This window comes from Perca fluviatilis, chromosome 9 (assembly GCF_010015445.1).
Source record: "Perca fluviatilis chromosome 9, GENO_Pfluv_1.0, whole genome shotgun sequence".
NCBI classification, from domain to species: Eukaryota; Metazoa; Chordata; class Actinopteri; order Perciformes; family Percidae; genus Perca; species Perca fluviatilis.
This window is the reverse complement of record NC_053120.1, coordinates 8,315,596-8,334,032: the sequence shown is the minus strand read 5'-3', so window position 1 is coordinate 8,334,032 and position 18,437 is coordinate 8,315,596. Positions and strand designations below refer to the sequence as shown.

General features: G+C 39.7%; 1 protein-coding gene across 2 annotated transcripts in view; it reads left to right on the top strand.

Annotated features, from left to right (window-relative positions):
* Positions 1-4,164: 4,164 nt before the first annotated feature.
* LOC120566030 (regulator of G-protein signaling 8-like) overlaps positions 4,165-18,437 on the top strand; it is a 33,750-nt gene continuing 19,477 nt past the window's right edge. The window contains exon 1 of one of the 2 annotated variants that reach the window (XM_039812231.1): positions 4,165-4,413. The gene's annotated coding sequence lies outside the window, so the exon portion shown is untranslated. The remainder of the gene's footprint in view (positions 4,414-18,437) is intronic. The other variant, XM_039812232.1, reaches the window with a different exon arrangement.

Below are 18,437 nucleotides of genomic sequence, written 5' to 3'. Positions count from 1 at the left end.
GTCATAAAGGGATGGACATGGTCAGAAACAATGCTCAGGTAGGCTGTGGCATTTAAATTATGCCCAGTTGGTACTAAGGGGCCTAAAGTGTGCCAAGAAAACATCCCCCACACCATTACACCACCACCAGCCTGCACAGTGGTAACAAGGCATGACGGATCCATGTTCTCATTCTGTTTACGCCAAATTCTGACTCTACCATCTGAATGTCTCAACAGAAATCAAGACTCAGACGATGCAACATTTTTACAGGTTTGTAGCCTCATTTTCCTATTTTTAGTGAAGATGAGTGGTACCCGGTGGTATAACCCATCAGCCTCAAGGCTGTTTGTGTTGTGGCTTCACAAATGCTTTGCTGCATACCTCGGTTGTAACGAGTGGTTATTTGAGTCAAAGGTGATCTTCTATCAGCTGGAATCAGTCGGCCCATTCTCCTCTGACCTCTAGCATCAACAAGGCATTTTCGCTCAGAGGAATGCCGCATACTGGATGTTTTTCCTTTTTCAGACCATTCTTTGTAAACCCTAGAAATGGTTGTGCGTGAAAATTCCAGTAACTGAGCAGATTGTGAAATACTCAAACCAGCCCGTCTGGCACCAACAACCATGTCACGCTCAAAGTTGCTTAGATCACCTTTCGTTCCCATTCTGACATTAAGTTTGGAGTTCATGAGATTGTCTAGACCTGGACGATAAATATATATCGTCGTATAAATATAGCTAGCTTTATGCTAAAGTCAGCATGCTAATATGCTCACAATGACAATGTATACATGCTGATGTTTAGCAGGTATAATGTTGACCATGTTCACCATTCTAGTTTATTGTGTTAGCACACCTACATTTGCTAGATAGCACTAAAAAGAAAAGGCAGCTGATGGGAATGTCATTCGTTTGTCAGGTATTTGGACATGAACCAAAGTATTGTACAATTTAAAAGTTTGACCTGATCGTGGCGCTAGAGGAGAAATCAGTGGATCACCATAGTCATTAGGTGTTATTCTCTGGAAAACATTTAAGATTCAAGATTCAAAATTCTTTAGTATTCCAACAACGGGAAAATTCACTATTCAAATTCACAACAGCAAGGGATAGTGCAAAAAGTACCAAAAGACACAATGAGATAAAAAGATAAACAAAACAATAAATAATTATGAGTAAACAGACTATATAGTAAACAGTTGTATGTACAGCATTGTACATTATTCACATTATTGCACGGTTCTCAGTACTGGTATGTGTTTGTTTTGTCAATGTGGTATACTGGCAGCAGTGCTGATTGTAAAGTCTGACAGCAGCAGGAAGGAAAGACCTTAATGTAAGAAAGAAAACATGAATGTCTGTACATAATTTCATGGCACTCCATCCAATAATTGTTAAGAGATTTCTGTCTGGAATGGAATTGAATTGACATGTGTAAAATGCCAAGCAGAGCTGGGAGACTGTGCATGTCAGACAATGTGAAAGACTAATTACTAGATGACGTAAAGACGTGTGAAATTTTCGCTTCCGGTAGATTGCAGGTTAGTCACCTACAGAGACGGAGAGAGACAAATACGGTGTCTGACTGGGAGACCTACGATTCAAGCAGCTGCAGCGTCATGAAGGTCACACATCCCTGATCAACTATGTGGGCGGACATTTATCATCACTCTTCCTTTGTGGCCTGCTTCCTCGTATTTGAAAAGGGCTTTGAATTACTCATAGTTTCTGCTCACTGCTGGATGACAGAAAAAAAAAACTGTATAAACTGTAATTTCAAGAGCTCACATGTAAGCACAATGCCCTTTATCAGCTAGGAAGGGTCATAATAAAGACATTAGCTTTTTGCTGTTTTTTACACCATAATATGTGATTCATGGGATACATTTGTCATAATTGCCAGGTGTGACTGGAAGAGGAGACTTGATAAAGAATCCCTGCTTTACAGCTGTGTTACTCCTTACCGGATGTGCAGGAAATGTTTTAGGTTTTGATTTTACTCTTTTCTTCAGATAGTATATGCTTTCATTAACTGCCCAACAACTAATGTGGGTATGTGTTATGTAATCTGCTATGAGGTTACAAAGACCTTTTTTAAATTCTTAATATATTCTATATATTATTTGATATATTCTCTGTGTTGGAATGTAAGTGTTAAAATACACAGCTACTGTACTTTTGTAATTATTTCGAAATTCACCAGTATATATAAATAAATTAGAAACACATTATATAAATTTCCTGATGTTAAAATCTAATATATATCCAATATATTACCTACCGGCAAATGTCCGAATCAAATCTTTTCAAACAATCTTCTTCTCTTCTCTTGGATTCCCACACTTCTCTTGATTCTTAAATTTTAGATACTCAAGTTTTTAATGGTTTTTGCTTGCTGCTAGAGCTAGTTTGGTGAACTATCGCTGTTCATGGCCTGTAAAGCCCTTTTTCGAGACTATATGTAACCCTGAATTCTTGATATGTAGTTTACTGCAATCACTTTGGAGTAAGCACATTAACTTTACTCTCTGAGTTACCATAACATCATACAACATAGGGCCTCAGTATGCTCCAAACAAGGTGTTTGTCGAATTGGCAGTGTATCAGAATATCTGTAACTATCTGAAAATGCACAAATCTAATCGCACTGACTCTACACCTCTACACATGAAGTGGCCAGCTGTGCAGTGACAAAGAGAAACTACTTAGGACCTGCAAATGCATATCCAGTATAGGGACTGTGGGTACAAGTACATAATTAATGTAATAGTATTGATCAATGGTCATTCTTGTTATTGCAGCAATAAATTATAAGACTGATTATATTTCAGCATATTTTGAAGCATGTCTTTACAGTAATCATTTGGTTTCCTTAGATTTTGTTTCAAATTAATTTAAAATAGGTGTTTCTTTCTTAAAATGTTTTTCATTCAGTCTTAGATTTACTTTCCCAATAGAATGTTAATGGCTCAAACATTTTACACTCCCACCCTATCTTTTAAAACTGTGTAAAACAGAAGGACAGAGACTTACAACATGCTTGTGTGTAGGCAGTGCTTTTGCATTGTTTTTTTTGTGTGTGTGTGTGTGTGTGTGTGTGTGTGTGTGTGCATGCGTGCGTGCGTGCGTGCGTGCGTGCGTGCATGCGTGGGTGGGTGGGTAGGTGCGTGTTTGTGTGTGTGTGTGTGTGTGTGCATGTGTGCACGTTCATGCATGCATGCGTGCGCACGGGTGATTTTATGTAACACTTGGTTGTCTATTCAGTGGCTAGAATTGTCTGTCCTCTGCCAGGCCGCCTCCTCCACACTTCCAGCTCCTTGCAGATCATATTCCTCTTCAGATTGCAGTAAGATAAATGTTCTGCACTCACAGTGCTCTGTAGTCTCTTCATTCTATGCGCTCTAATGCTTGTTGCATAAAATCTTCCATATGTTTTGGACTACAAACAAATAAAGGTGCAATTACAATTCCTGTGTGCTTTGTGTTTGTATATATGCAATATTTACTACATCACCTAGCATTAAGAGATTAGAGAGCAAAATACACAGTATTGTACTGTACAGTATACAACCAGTCGATAGTGTACGGTCCCTGTGCAATAGCCCTGTAACACCAAGCATCTACTTTTCAAGTAAATCATATCATCTTTTTTCTGTCACATGTTCTAACAATTATTTACATAATCTAATACGCCTGTCAATGAACACTCCAATGAATAGTGTAGTTTATATAATAATATCATAAAACAGCGGGGAAATGACAATAGTTCTAAAAGCCAAGTTAACATCTTCAAATAGCTTGCTTCGTCAACATAAGAGTGGAAAACCCCAACACGTTCAATTTACAATTAAAAAGAAATACAGAAAAAAATACAAAAAACAATGTTAATGTATTAATCAACTCCTTCTTTCAGCACAAAATATAAGCAAATGGGTTATTCAAATCATTTTAGTTTTCTGTTGAGGTTTTGAGGTAGAGTCTCTCTCCAGAACTCAAACCTTCGACAGCCTCATTCCAGACCTTTACATCCACCCCTAGCTGCCTCCTGCACTACACATTTACATTTCCAGCAGCACCTTGCCACTTCACAGATGTGCTTGGGTTGTCCGTGGAGATTTCCCTGTGCAAACAAAGCTCTCTTCCCTCTTCGTCTCTCTCTGATTCCACCCTCTCTGCCTCTCCCTCTGTCTCAGCTGCTCTCTCCCCCCCCCCCTACAATTTCACACCAATGAGCATGCCGCGTGTAGCTCCCACTCTCTGGCATCAGAAACACTAGATATCTTCAGTTCCCGAGCTGTACAGATTTATACAAATACACACCAGCATTGGCTAGACGGAGGCTGCTTTCCGCCAAAACAGACGTTGGGGATAAGCAGTAATAAATAAGAAGGGGAGAACGAGTCCAGCATCTCTCGCACACAGCAGACTCAAGGTAAAGGATCCATATGTATTTATTGTATGACAAAGTGTTATGTAATTCTGCTGTGGACACAGAGCTCTAGGCATTATGCGGGTCTTTGTCTTCCTTATTGGTTCATGGGGCTGATTATTATCTGCCGCTTTGAATGGAGGCTTATTGTTACATCAGTGAAGACACTGTTGATGAAGTGATGTTACATCTATGTGGCTAATATTGGACGCAGGATTCAAACTACTATTGCAGGAGAGAAATAAGTGTTCTCCTATTACCTATTCTCCAGCTAACTGTATGGGTGTTTGTGCACACTGTGTGGCTGCATGTCCAAATTTCTACCTAAGCTTTTTCATGCATGCTTTCTGTACCATTTCCTGTGAGCACTATTGGAAATCAGTTCACACCCTCCCACCTTCCCTCCCTAGAAGCTGAAAGCTCTGATGGCTTTTCCGCCCAGTAAATGTCACTCATCAGAGCTATTGACGGAGTAGGGCTTTGAAGCCCACACAAGTGCCACCCCAGGGTGAGGTGTATCCAAATCATTGAACCCTTTTACTCCTACTTACCCTACATTTGTATGTCATTGACAATTATAATACCTATGATGTGTTTCATAAAGTGTTAATAAGTGAGCATTCAAGGTTCTGGTTGGATGATTAGTTACGTATGGACAGGGCCAGGCTAGCCGCTTCCCCCTGTTTCCAGTCTTTGTGCTAAACTACGTAAGCTAGGCGACAACAGATAATCATTTTATGTACTGTACCAGTGTTGTGCAAGTTCACACTTCAAAAGAGCTCGCTCAGAGTTTAGTTAACACGGATTAAATTAAACTGTTTTGCATTCACAGTTTTTAATTTTTGAACCAAGTTCTCAGTCCAGAAAAAATGAACTTGTTCACTTTCATTTCTTCTGGGTTTATTTAAATGAAGAACCTCCTCCTACCCATCCATACCCAGCCCCCACTGTCCACTTCCTAAACTGAATGAATTAAGGAATTTGTACTGATTTGTTCATAAAACTACTTTACTACAAACATTCATCGGTTGCTTCATTGTCTGAATTGCATATTTTGCACTAGCCATGCCAGCATTTTGGTTTAATGTTAACTGGTTACTCTCAGCTGAATGTGTCGTGGTTGCTTGTCGTGGTGGCAGATGTTAAAAACACGCACAGAGCATGTAGGTGACCTTGTAAAAACCTTCAATTTTACATTAACCAATTTTTAGTACATACTCATCTGTGTTTATTTTCTACGTCAGCCATTTACGATGCACCACGGATGCATTCAGCTGAAAGTCCTTGGTCAACACGGTCACTTGTCAAACCCCAAAAAACAGCATGTAACACTTGGTCTTGGTCTTGGTAACACTGTACTTGAAGGTATCTACATAAGAGTGACATGACAGTGTCATGAACACATGCCACTGTCATGACACAGTCATGACACACGAACCCTAACCCTAACTCTAACCCTGGCCCTAACCATAACTTGTCATGACAAATACCGAATGACACTTACTAAAATAAGCGTTATGTCATAAACGTTTATGACTTGTTTATAATGTTTATGACACGTTCATGACAGTGTCATGTCACTCTTATGTAGATACCTTCAAGTGAAGTGTAACCCAATCTTTTCACCAACTCTTGCAAGACAGCAAATAAGCGTTTTTCCCCCAATATGTTGTTGTTATATTTATTTAACAAAGTGCTCTGATTTCCCCAAATAAACAATATAACGTTGATTAGCACAAGTCAGCAGCGGATATTGTAGGGAAAGAAATAAAATATACTTACAGTGAACATTTGCGGATTTGTTCAATATGAATATGTTGTGTTGGTAGTGAGTGGTTTGCAGACATGTAAAAGGTCCCATGACATGGTGTTCTTTGGATGCTTTTCTATAGACCTTAGTGGTCCCCTAATAATGTATCTGAAGTCTCTTTCCCGAAATTCAACCTTGGTGCAGAATTACAGCCACTAGAGCCAGTCCCACAATGAGCTTTCCTTAGGATGTGCCATTTCTGTGTCTGTAGCTATTGAGGAGGAGAGAGGGAGGGGCAAGGTGGAGGGTGGGGGTGTGGCCTTGACCAACTGCCACTTTGCTCCATTTGAAAGCCATGATGTCTCTCTCTCATGGGTTGGCCAAATTCTCTGGGCGGGCAAAGCAGAGAAAGGGGAGGTAACCTTGCTTGTTATGACCTCATAACAAGCAAGATTCCAGAACAGCTCATCTGAGCTTTCATTTTCTCAAAGGCAGACTAGGATACCCAGGGCTCGGTTTACACCAATCACCATTTCAAGCCAATTGGGCACAATAGGCAGGCTGGGGGAACTCATACTAATGTTAAAAAAACTCATAAAGTGAAACTTTCATGCCATGGGACCTTTAAATATGAGTGTTACCTTGTTTTGTTGATAAAGCATAATCCAGGGGGCATGTGCCACCATGCTTTCTGCGTATCCCCACTGTTAACTGTCTGGCAAAATGTCATAAAAGTAATACCATAAGAAAAAAAAAGCATTTTTTTGGTAAAAATTTGATCCAAAGACAAGTGTTGACAGCCAGATCTGTGGAGCTTGATGGTGTTTTAAGCCCCCAACGTCGACTTCAAGGCAGCGCTGCGACCGTCGATTCCAAGTCACCTAACCCTATCCTTAAAGGTGCAGTAGTTAAGACTTCTAAAACTAACTTTCTGTCCTATTTGCTGAAACTTACCCTATGTTCGAGTAGAACTACATGAAGCAGGTAATAAAAAAAAAAGATCTGGCTCATCTGGCACCACCTACAGCCTGTAGTGCGATTTGCAAAAATCCACAGCTCCCTGTTCAGATGCACCAATCATGGCCAATGGGGGTGTCTAACTGCGTGTCAATCACTGCTCATGCACACACATTCATTCTCCCTTGTGGAGGGAGGGGCTTAGGAGAAAGTTTTGGGCTTCAGCAGAAAGGGGGTAGGGACTGAGAAGTTGTCGATGTTCACATTTTTGGGCTAAATCCTGGATCTTCCCAATCCTACCTACAGCACCTTTAACCCTAACCATTGCCTAATCCTAGTGCCTTCCAGGCACCACTGCCTGGAAGACGACTTTGGGGGCTTAAAACACTAAACACAGTCTGTGGATTATCGAGAGTAACCAGAACACTGATTCTTGAAAGACAATTTTCTGGTGATTTTATTTTAATGTTATTTTTTTATTGCTGTAAGCACTGCCCTTGTACTCAGGGTGCAGCAGAAACTCATACATTTATATGTAAAAACTTGGTAAAAAACATATGAATATATATGCATGGTTAGACCACTAGAGGTAAGTGATACAATTTGGTTGTAAACTGTCACCACATGTGGTGATTCAAGCAAGTGAGAAAGTGCACTACTGTAGCTCGACTGTACAAGTCAGTGTGTGCTTGCTACATGCATGGCAACGCAGTTTCAAATCCCACTCAAGAGAAATGCTTTCAGTATCTGAACAGCAAAATAAATAACTGGAACAAACAGATGAGTGATAAGAGACATGTGCTCAGTCACTGAGCAGTTAAAGCTGAAAGGAACAAAGCACATGTCCAGATAAAAAACAGAACATGAGTACTGTACACCTGCATCACGGGGATTGTACACGTGGTGGTGATGGTGCCTGGTTGGATGTGCTAATCCATCGCAATATCCAGAATGTTTACAAACACGTGGAAGCCATTTTGCATTTCTTCAGTCACTCACAGAAAAATTGACACATTTCATCCAGGCTCTCTGTACCCACATATAACTCCACTCATGTTCTGTGATGCAACATAAAAAATCTAAGGCTTGCATGTGTACATTTCTACTCCAGACTGCACTGGGTGATTATAGCTCATTAGCAAAACCCAACTACAGCCAAATAATTTGTCAGCTGTTATTTCATATTCTCCTTATCCTAACACAAGGAATAGAGCAGTCCACTCACATCCCATCACATTCAGATATAGCCTACAGTAGATGACAAGCTCTAATTTTATCACCAAGCGAAATGTTCTCCGGAACCTAATGCAAGTCAGTGGTGCGCCCTTATCATTCTGAACACCCCTGGCATGCATGTGCCCTTAAGAGTCCTGTCCTGCCAGTGACGAGCAGATTCACTTGAGCAAATCGGACATAGCTCTGTGTCAAACAATTGGCTAAAGATTGGGAAGCCTTCGTTGAGTGAGACTGGCAAGAGCTTTAAGCCTAGTTGCTTTTGAGATTTGTATAAAGTGAAAGCAAATATGCACAACAGGTATTTTTATACATACAATAAAGATTCCAAGAGGCATGCCATGTCGTTGTCGATATCATTTAATTTATATTTTTACAGATACCACCCCACACCCCGTCTCTCTTGCCTCATTGAATGAGCACCTTTTTATTGTCAATACAACGTATGATAATTTTTAATTTTTTTAATTTTACGGTAACACTTTATAATAACCATCGCTAATAAATGGTAAATTGATAGTTAAACTTAAATTAATAGTTATTTGCAAATTCATAAATTAATAATGTTTACTAATTATTAGTTATGCTTTAATTTATGTTATTTTAAAAGTTTATTGTTCACATCAAAACATTTTATATTAACTTTTGTAAATGATTAAGAAATCGTTTGTGAACCGTCAGTAAACATAATTTGGATGTCTATTGTAAAGTTGCATCTGATGAAAATAATACCTTGTTAATGGTTAATAAAGACTTTGTAAAGCATCTATAAACATTATGTAGATTATCAGTGCTCAAATAATAATATAATCATCTCTTTTATAGATCGCCAAATAAAGATCTAATGGGGCCAAATGAATGTTTCTTGATGCTTTATAAACCATTTATGAATCATTACCTTATTGTTATAAGCATTAGTTGCAACTTTATAATAGCCATTCAAATAATGTTTATAGACAGTTTACAAAACAATTATTAACCACTGACAAAGTATTACCTATCTATATAAGTTATAAACTTATTATTGTATATGACACTAAACTAATGATAAAATAACATTAATTATAACATTACTAATAATGAGTAACATAAATCATGTCATTACCTTTTAACAGTAAAATACCTATTAACTGAAGATTAATCAACTATCAATTTACCATTTATTAGTGATGGTTATTATAAAGTGTTACCGCTTTTACATGTTTGTCAGTTGTCAGCTGATCTGAAACAAAAAAGTAGCAACAGCAGAACACCTGCGGGCGGGAGAGTAACACTAATCCAAATTAACATTGGAAAGAGGATAAAATAGTGAACATAGTAATATTTGTAGAGCAGATGGGAAATCTTTTTCAGGTTGCCAAATAAGCTGCAGAGATCCCATATCCCTGTAAGGCTTGAAGTGCAATTCTATTCTTTAGGAGATTAAATTATAAGCTGCTAAAGCTTCTGAACTGGACACAGATTTAGTTGATATGAAATAAATAGATAAAGGAAGGCCTGTGTGGCGGGGGAGTGACTTTAATCTAACCGTACATGAGTGTACCTTTCTGAGTAGAAAATAGATGAAAATAGTATCAGCGCGTTATGTGCTGAAATGCCCCTGGGCAGCTTTATCCCAGGTTGACCTATTAGAATGTTGAAGAGAGAAATGTGCTCAGGTTTCATCACAGAAGGCCACAGAGGGGTTTTATGGCATATGATGCATAGAATAGAACATGATTCACTAGTCCAAAGTTTTAAGTCTACTACTTGTTGTTTTCTTTTAATCTGTCCACATCATGGACATTATGTTATTGTATGTGGACATACTATCAGAATCCCCTTGAAGTTGTGCCTTCCTAGGCATAACAACAGCATGTGACTGTTGGTTATTTCTAGTTTTTTCCAAATAAAGCATATTTTTTGGAATATTGCAAAACCAGTAAATACTAAATGACAAAAAAAAACAGTAGTGGAAAAGTCTGAGGGCTAGATTTACTAACACTAGCGCAGTTTGCGCTGCGTCCGTTTATGCGAGTTCGGTAATAGCGCACGCTATGCTTCCACAGTTTGCGTAGTATTTATCAACCCTGACACCCATCAGGCAATCAGTGTCTTTCTCCGCCCACTATACTGTAAATTGCGCTGTAGCAAAGCGGTACTGGTGCTATGATACGGCTGAGTGCAGACTGCGATATTCCCACTGCTGATGCTATGACTGTTTGAAATGATCCTGATGCCAATATTTGTAATGTAGCGAGGAGTTTAACAACTGATGGAATGGGATGTGAACGCTGAGTGGGAGATTCAATTTCATCTTTGATTTCTTCCAGTAACTCTAATATTGCATGTCTGCTTGATCTGTAACGCTACATTATGTTGTGTTCACTGACAAAGTGTGATTCTTCTGTTAAAAATATTTTCAGCCTCGCCTATGTCTTCGTCTTGCTCAAATTACTGTTGCCATTTCACCAGCGGCATAAAGGTCTACGAGGAAACTCGATTGCGGCTGGTTTAAAGAGGTGGAGAATTTCCCCCGCAGAATAGAGGCGCGCTCTTACTGACAGTCTTTGTAAATACCACGGAATATATAATTAGGTGCACTTTGCGCTTATCCTCCCACCTTTTTGGGTGGAACTCCCACTTTCCCCACGACCCTCCCACAAACGCATATTGAAAGTGCAACTTGTCTCTTCTCGCTCATGTGGCAGACAATCTGCGATTTTACCCAAGTGCGCCCTGTTTGTAAATAGCACGCATCGGTTACGTCCGTCTTTGCAACCAATTAGCGCCTGGAAACAGGCGCAAACGGCTTGATAAATCTAGCCCTGAGTGAGAATCTGATCTTAAAATACCTCTAGAGCAAACATTTTGAACTGTCAGTATTTTTTATTTTGTTCGACATTCGCGTTATTTGCATCAAAATTATATTTTGTTTAACGAATCACTTTACGCAGACACGCTATGCAGACACACTCTTAATCACCTGTTTGCATGTACGTCTGCCTGTGCCTGTTTGCCACATCGGTGAGGTTCTCCAACAACGTAAAACCAGCTGTACGTGTGACTATTACTTACAGCTGTGGCTATATGTGACACATGTTTATTAATGCATGAAGTACCTGTGGGCCATCGGTGGTGACAACTCAATCATTAATATTAAACGTCAAAAAGATAATCAATGATTCAGTTTAAAGCACTGTTATTGAAACTGATATGTGAAACTGCTTTACAAAGATAAAAGAACAATCACATAAATTAGAAGGGCACTTGGAGAGTGCATACCTCCGCCAACGCATGTTCTATCCATAGACTGGACAAAGCATCCGGTTCGGCGAAGTGCTGCAAATGCGGAAGTGCCTTAAACCTGCATTCTATCTGAATTCCAGCTGGGGGGCGACATGGGGTTGCAAAAGGAGGTCGGTTTCTGTAGGTCTCACTTGATTTACTACCTTAATAAACATTTTCATTATGAGTTTATGGTCTCAATTAGAGATGGTCCGATACCATTTTTTGCTTTGCGATACCGATTCCGATACCTGAACTTGCGTATCGGCAGATACCGAGTACCAATCCGATACCAGTTTGTCATATATTTTATTATGTTTTAACAACTGTTTACTACTATCCCTGTATGGATGTGATATGATTTCTATCTTTGTTGTCGGTCTGGCTCAGGTTAAACTCTTTGTGAAACATGAATAAACATAAACAATGAATGCCACAGAAATTTCTTTTTATTATCCAGATTGACAGTCAGTTATAACGGAAAAAGAACATAAATAAACTACTTTAACATAGATTTTCTTTAGGGCTTTATTACGTGGTATCGGATCGGCGGATAAACTCCAGTACTTCCCGATACCGATGCCAGCGTTTTAGGCAGTATTGGAGCCGATACCGATAGCAGTATCAGACCATCTCTAGTCTCAATCGCTAGTTTTAAGTCTTCTGCAACACAGAATGATGTTAATTTTTTTTATTATGGTCTTGTTGATTTTAAAATCGGCGATAAAGCAGGGGGTGTTTTAGGGTGTGAATATGATGTGATTGCCAGTGAAAGTGTGTAACGTAACGTGGCTCCTCCCTCACTCCTCCCTCTCGTCTAAAATCATCACATGCGCAACCAGGATGGCTGCGCCCGTAACGGCAAACTCAACGACTCATAGCAGATCTCCACAAACCAATGGGTGACGTCACACATGCTCTGTCCATTAATATTATACTGTCTATGGTCCTATCTATCAGTTTAGGCCCATGCTACACCCTTCCACCAAGTTTCATGAAAATTCGGCCAGTAGTTTTTCAATTACCCTGTTGACAGACAAACAAACAAACAGACGGACAAACTGAACCGAAAGAATAGCCTCCTTGGCGGAGGTAATAAAATTATGCCTCAAATGTAAATAAAAAGAATGAAACAATTTACGACGAAAAAGTAATTCATCATATAATTATTATTACCATTATTATAACACATAAATGTGTCTGACTGACATTTTATAAATTGTTGATTAGACTGCAAAAACATCAGTTTATGTATGAGAAGTGCATTTTTTTTTCTACACCGTGTATTCCCGGAGGCATTTTCTGAGCTGGCCTTGACACAACACAACTCTGTTTACTGTAAACAGCCGTGTCCTCTGGCACAGGGAAAATACACATGCACATACAAAATTCCTTTAAACCAATCGACTCGTTTTCAAAAAGATATGTTATAATCTGTCAAAAAAGGCTCATCATTACCACTTTTACCAATGTCAGCTATCTGATGTATGATCTGTATGTATTTGCCTTGTATGCTTTTCCAAGCAGCACATGGGCACAAGGAGACGAGTCAGCGAGAAGCAGCGGTGTTTGTAGCTGCAGGCGTTTCTGGATCAGAGTCACAGCTAGCAGCTCCTCGGGGCAGAGTGTGTTGTGAATAGTCCTGTCCTGGAACCTACCTGAGCACAGTCGAGCACAAACAGACTGTCTGCGAGGACAGAAATAAATTCCTCCTTCGGTTGTTTCTAATGGTGGCAACACATCAGATGGTCTGACACATACTTCTGCGGGCAGTCGGGCTTCCGCTCTCAGGGCAGTGTGTGCACACAGATACACACATACAAACCCACAAGTGCAAGACCACAGTTATTCTCTTGTGAATCAAGTCCCAAATTTGACCACTTGGCTGCAGAGAGGAAAGGGACTTGCCAAGATGGAATTGCTGTTAAGTCACCCTCCATAACTTGTCATCTGAGTCACAGTGCATCTTATTTAGCCTGAAAACAGCTCAAACTGTCTCCTGGAATGAATAGACACTGACAGATGGATGATGAATGTGATTACTTCTTGAAACATTTGGGAAATTTGAGAAAACATCCAGTACTTTGGGATTTAAACATCCCTGCTGCTTATTCAGCATTGACCTCTTACTATCTTGCTCAATGTAACACAATAGAAATTCAACATTTTCTTCTATTTAACGTAGCACTAGTCTTTATTCATAACCTTCCACTTCTGGGATTGCTCCGTTGCCGCCGGAAGTTCCGCCGTATGTCCTTCATTTCGGCCGGATGTCCGTTACTTCCACTTTCTTTATGTTGACATTCTAAACTCTAAATTGGATTTCTGAGGACTATGGTTAACTGCTCCTCAGATATCTGCAGGGTAAATCCAGACAGCTAGCTAGACTATCTGTCCAAGTTTTCTGTTGCACGACTAAAAACAACTTTTGAACGTAATATTCCACCAAAATAAGTTCCTTCCCGAGGCTATTTTGCACTGGCACCGTGCTTCCGTCCGGCACTTAGCGTTGCCCATGACGATTGTGATTGGTTTAAAGAAATGCCAATAAACCAGAGCATATTTAAATCCCATCCCAGAATGTTGTGTGGACTAGTCAGACCCTCCTCTGCAGCGCTGTGAAAGAAGGTCTAGCAAAGCGAGACTACTGTAGCACTGAACTACTCAAAGATACTAGAGGAAATACATTATGCATTTTGTATTGCAAATTCTGTGATTTTCTGCAACTGCCAACATTTTTTAAATGCCTCGATTAGGAACTTGATGATGTAGTAGCATTTGGAAGAGTAGTTTTGACCGTGTGTTCTCCAGCCATCACGTTGCTTTTGAGGAGCAGCCCTATTAACAGCAACTTTTTCATTGGAATAAATCAGCAAAACAAGGCCACTCATACATTAGAAGCAAAGCACCCAACATAGCTCAGGGGATCTGCCGAGCTAAGACAAGCGCATGATTCTATTTTAATGTGTGTGAAAAAAATGCAGGGGGCAGAGAAGCTGACAGTGAGTGAATGAATTAATGAACAGCTTCATGAATTACAGTTAATGAATGGATATGTGAGGCTGTGCGAGAGCAGGACATGTCCAGCGATATCGTAAAGGACTGGAGTGGACATATTAGAAAGAACATTCACAAACATTTCTGATCTGTTTTACAGTGAAACCCAAAGGAATAGTTGTCTTGTCAAGATTTATTTATACTCTCATGATTAATACCACTCTCATGTTTCTAGGTCAAATACATTTTTTTTATGTCATTCTTATTTTCTATTTGTTTGGTTGGTGGTAGTTTAGTTAGTGTTAGTAAGTAGTAAACACAGCACTACCTTTAACATCAACGTTAACGTCAGGGCACATTTTGTGCACTTGAGCATTCATACATCATTCTGTGTATAGTATGGTAGAGTATAAATCCATTAATCGGTACTGTCCACCTATTGGCATCATGCACATTTTCTGCAACTTTTAAGCAGAAGATATGACACAGCTTTATCACTTGAGTTGTCTTTGTGTTGATGAATCTAATCTCTTCATTGTTATACAAACCCTGTTTCATAATCACTTGCAGCATGTCAGCCAATAGCTATAGAACCGCTGGGTGTCTTCTGTCAGCATCCAGAAATGAGGAAATGGAGGAAAATCAAAAAACCTGCATTGCACCAACATAGATGAAATCAAAGAAGATGTTCACACACACACACACACACACACACACACACACACACACACACACACACACCTTCCATGATCTAGATTTTCACTTTTCAATCCACCAACCCCAACAGGCGTCTCAGACATGGGAGGTCGTAGCGGATGTTGTATTTTTAGATTCATGCAGCGTACTTGTGTATATCTGAGACATCAGAGGGCTGTTGCCATTTTTAGCCTCTTTCCTCCAGGAGCCGGCCTTGATGCATGGCTGAATAGAACATGCGCTGCTTCCTCCTGACTACATGGATTTGTCAGGCATTTTTATAAATAGCTCAGAGGCAGCACGTGTCTGCACCATACTGCCGATGAAGAATGCAACAGTCATTGAGATGCACATGTGTCAAGAGACACAAGGGCTTAACAGAAGGAGGGAGAGGTCTGCTGCAGTGTCATGTTAATGACAGTTTGGCACACACCAAACAGATTTATCAATATGTCCACGTCTCTTCTCATCAAATTCACTTGATGACCTTTTTCTGCTGAGAAAGGCACACATACAAATTTTAGCATATTACATTGTTGAAGGCTGGTTTCTACTTCCAATATTAATGCATGGAAGCTGCTGTCTAATATTTGAATTCATGCCAAATTAGGATTCAGGGCCATATGTGTTTACATGAAAAACAAAGCACTAATTGTAGTCTGACAGTGTGCTGGTGCAGACACTATCTGCATGAAATAACCTCTAATTTTTACTTATTATCACTCTAATTATCCAATCCATGAATGGGGGTGACTACACAATGGCACAGTTTGAAAGAAAGAGGAGCCTACAAAGCATAACCCCTTATTTCCACCAACTGCGGAAAGTCTGCGGATCGGCTCCGCTGTGTGTCGGCTCCGTGCTCTGCCGTCCTTCAATACCGACCAGGTCCGAATTTGTTGCGCAACGGCTGCAGCCATGAGTGACACGAGGACCCATGAGATCTCGCAAATTCGCGTATGATTGCGCGATATAACATGATGTAGTTTCTATAAACAGAACCAAAAAACCAACAACAGTTTGTTTCCATCCATTATGATGTTTTCAAGGTGTAGTGCAGGGAAATATGATCCACCGTGAGCACGGTGTATTTTATTTAGAAAATTAACCGGATGTTTAATTTTGTTTCTGTGCTCGACTTCCTGTCCCGCACGATCTGCCCTGTGCTGAATTGCTGCGGAGCGCTCCGTCATCTGTCAAAAATAGAAGCTCTGCGTATCTGCTCCAGAGGGCTGCGGATCGCCGGAGCTGGGACGGAGTCGGAACGCAGCCGTTCCGCAGTCTCTTTAATGGAAACCTATTGACTCCGCCGCCATATCGCCGGATCCGCAGACGTTCCGCAGTTGCCGGAAATTGGGGTTAACTCAGTAGTGGAATCTGACAGAGATGAAGCCATCAACAAGTGCATTTCAAAGTGATTTACTGTTCGTAAGACATGAAAAGGCATTAAGAGAAGATAAATGAAAACATATAAAAGTGAAGTCAATAAATATAGAGATAAGAAAAATAAAACTTATATATAAGCGAAAATATTTAAAAAGGCTGAATCGAATGAAACACATTAAATAGAAGATTAGACATAGAAGAAAACTAGTGCAGTTTTATTTTGGTGCAAGATATGAATAAAAAAAACCTAACCCTAACCTAATTAAAAGGCAGTGGCAAAAGTTTCAAGCCTTGATTTACATTAAAGAACTGAATAGAAGCATGCCTCAACAAACAAATAAAGAAGTAAATAAACCCCAAAAATGTGTTGCTGAAATAAACACTGATCGATATATAAAATATTGACACATCAGCACATGCTACAGTATAGTGTGCGGTATCAGTTGGTCCGTCCATCCATCACTTAGAATCTTACCACAAGATCCATTCAGTTTCTTCTCTGGAGGTTTAACCAATCTTCTTGATCAGATGAAGTTGCCCAGTTGTCATGGAATAGTAAAGGTAAAAAAAAAATCGGTTGTGATAACTCTTTAGGAAGATTGCGTGATACGAACAAAACCTCCAGAAGAGAACCCTAACCCCCCTAACCTTAACCCTACCCCCTAACCCTAACAACATTTTGGTGAGATGATTATGTTAACTAAACTGTCTCCAACTACTGTTAAAAATCTGTCTGTTTTGCCCAAAACGCATTAATGAGCATGCTCTTCAGAGGAAGAACCCATTAGAATTGATTCTATGACCTTTTGTGTAAAGCCCTAACTTTACATTTGTTTAGCCTACGTGCCTATAGCAATGTGTCCTGTGTTAGTATTAGTTTAAGTGTTAGAGGGGGCATTACTGCCGTCATTGTGTGAGAAAGTCATCCTAACAACACTCTTTTATAACCCTCCACAAGTCTATAGAGAAAAGCTCAACCCTCACTGGTGAACTTTAAATTCATGGTCTAAACATAGTCTGCTATACAACTGAAATATCTCTGCTCATTATTTTCTCAATCTTCTCTAAAAAATATCTATACATTACCAAATGAAGTGCACTGTGAGATTATGACTCACATAGATGATACACAAACTACCCTCCAATCCAGTGCATCTGTTTTATAACATCTGATACATAACACAGAGGTTTCTGGGGCAGACAGCTTTATATCTACAGTGCTTCCAAAACAAGCCGTAAAAACGTCAGTGTTTTAACCAATTCTTAGTTGGTTAAAAAAGCAACCTGAAAGAGCATATTAACCGTTAACTCTCTTCTAAAACCCAGAGAAACACTCCTCACTGTGTGTGGCAGGTTTAATTCATGTTTATTTTTATAACAATGTTCTCTATGCAAAAACTCATGTATTTACCTCTCTGATGAAAGAAGACTGCCATCCAATTTTCACTGAAAGGCAATATCAGAAACCTGATATTTTAGTCCAACCAAAACACAAATGCACATGCTGTTTCTCTCTCTCTCTCTCTCTCTCTCTCTCTCTCTCTCTCTCTCTCACACACACACACACACACACACACACACACACACACACACACACACACACACACACACACACACACAAAATCAAAAAAGCAAACTGTCAGAGGTGGATGGAGGACACAAAGTGAAATTTCAGAGAGCCTTGGCATTCATGTGCTGGATGAAGTCCATTAATTCCAGCAAATGGCTTCCGGGTGGCTAA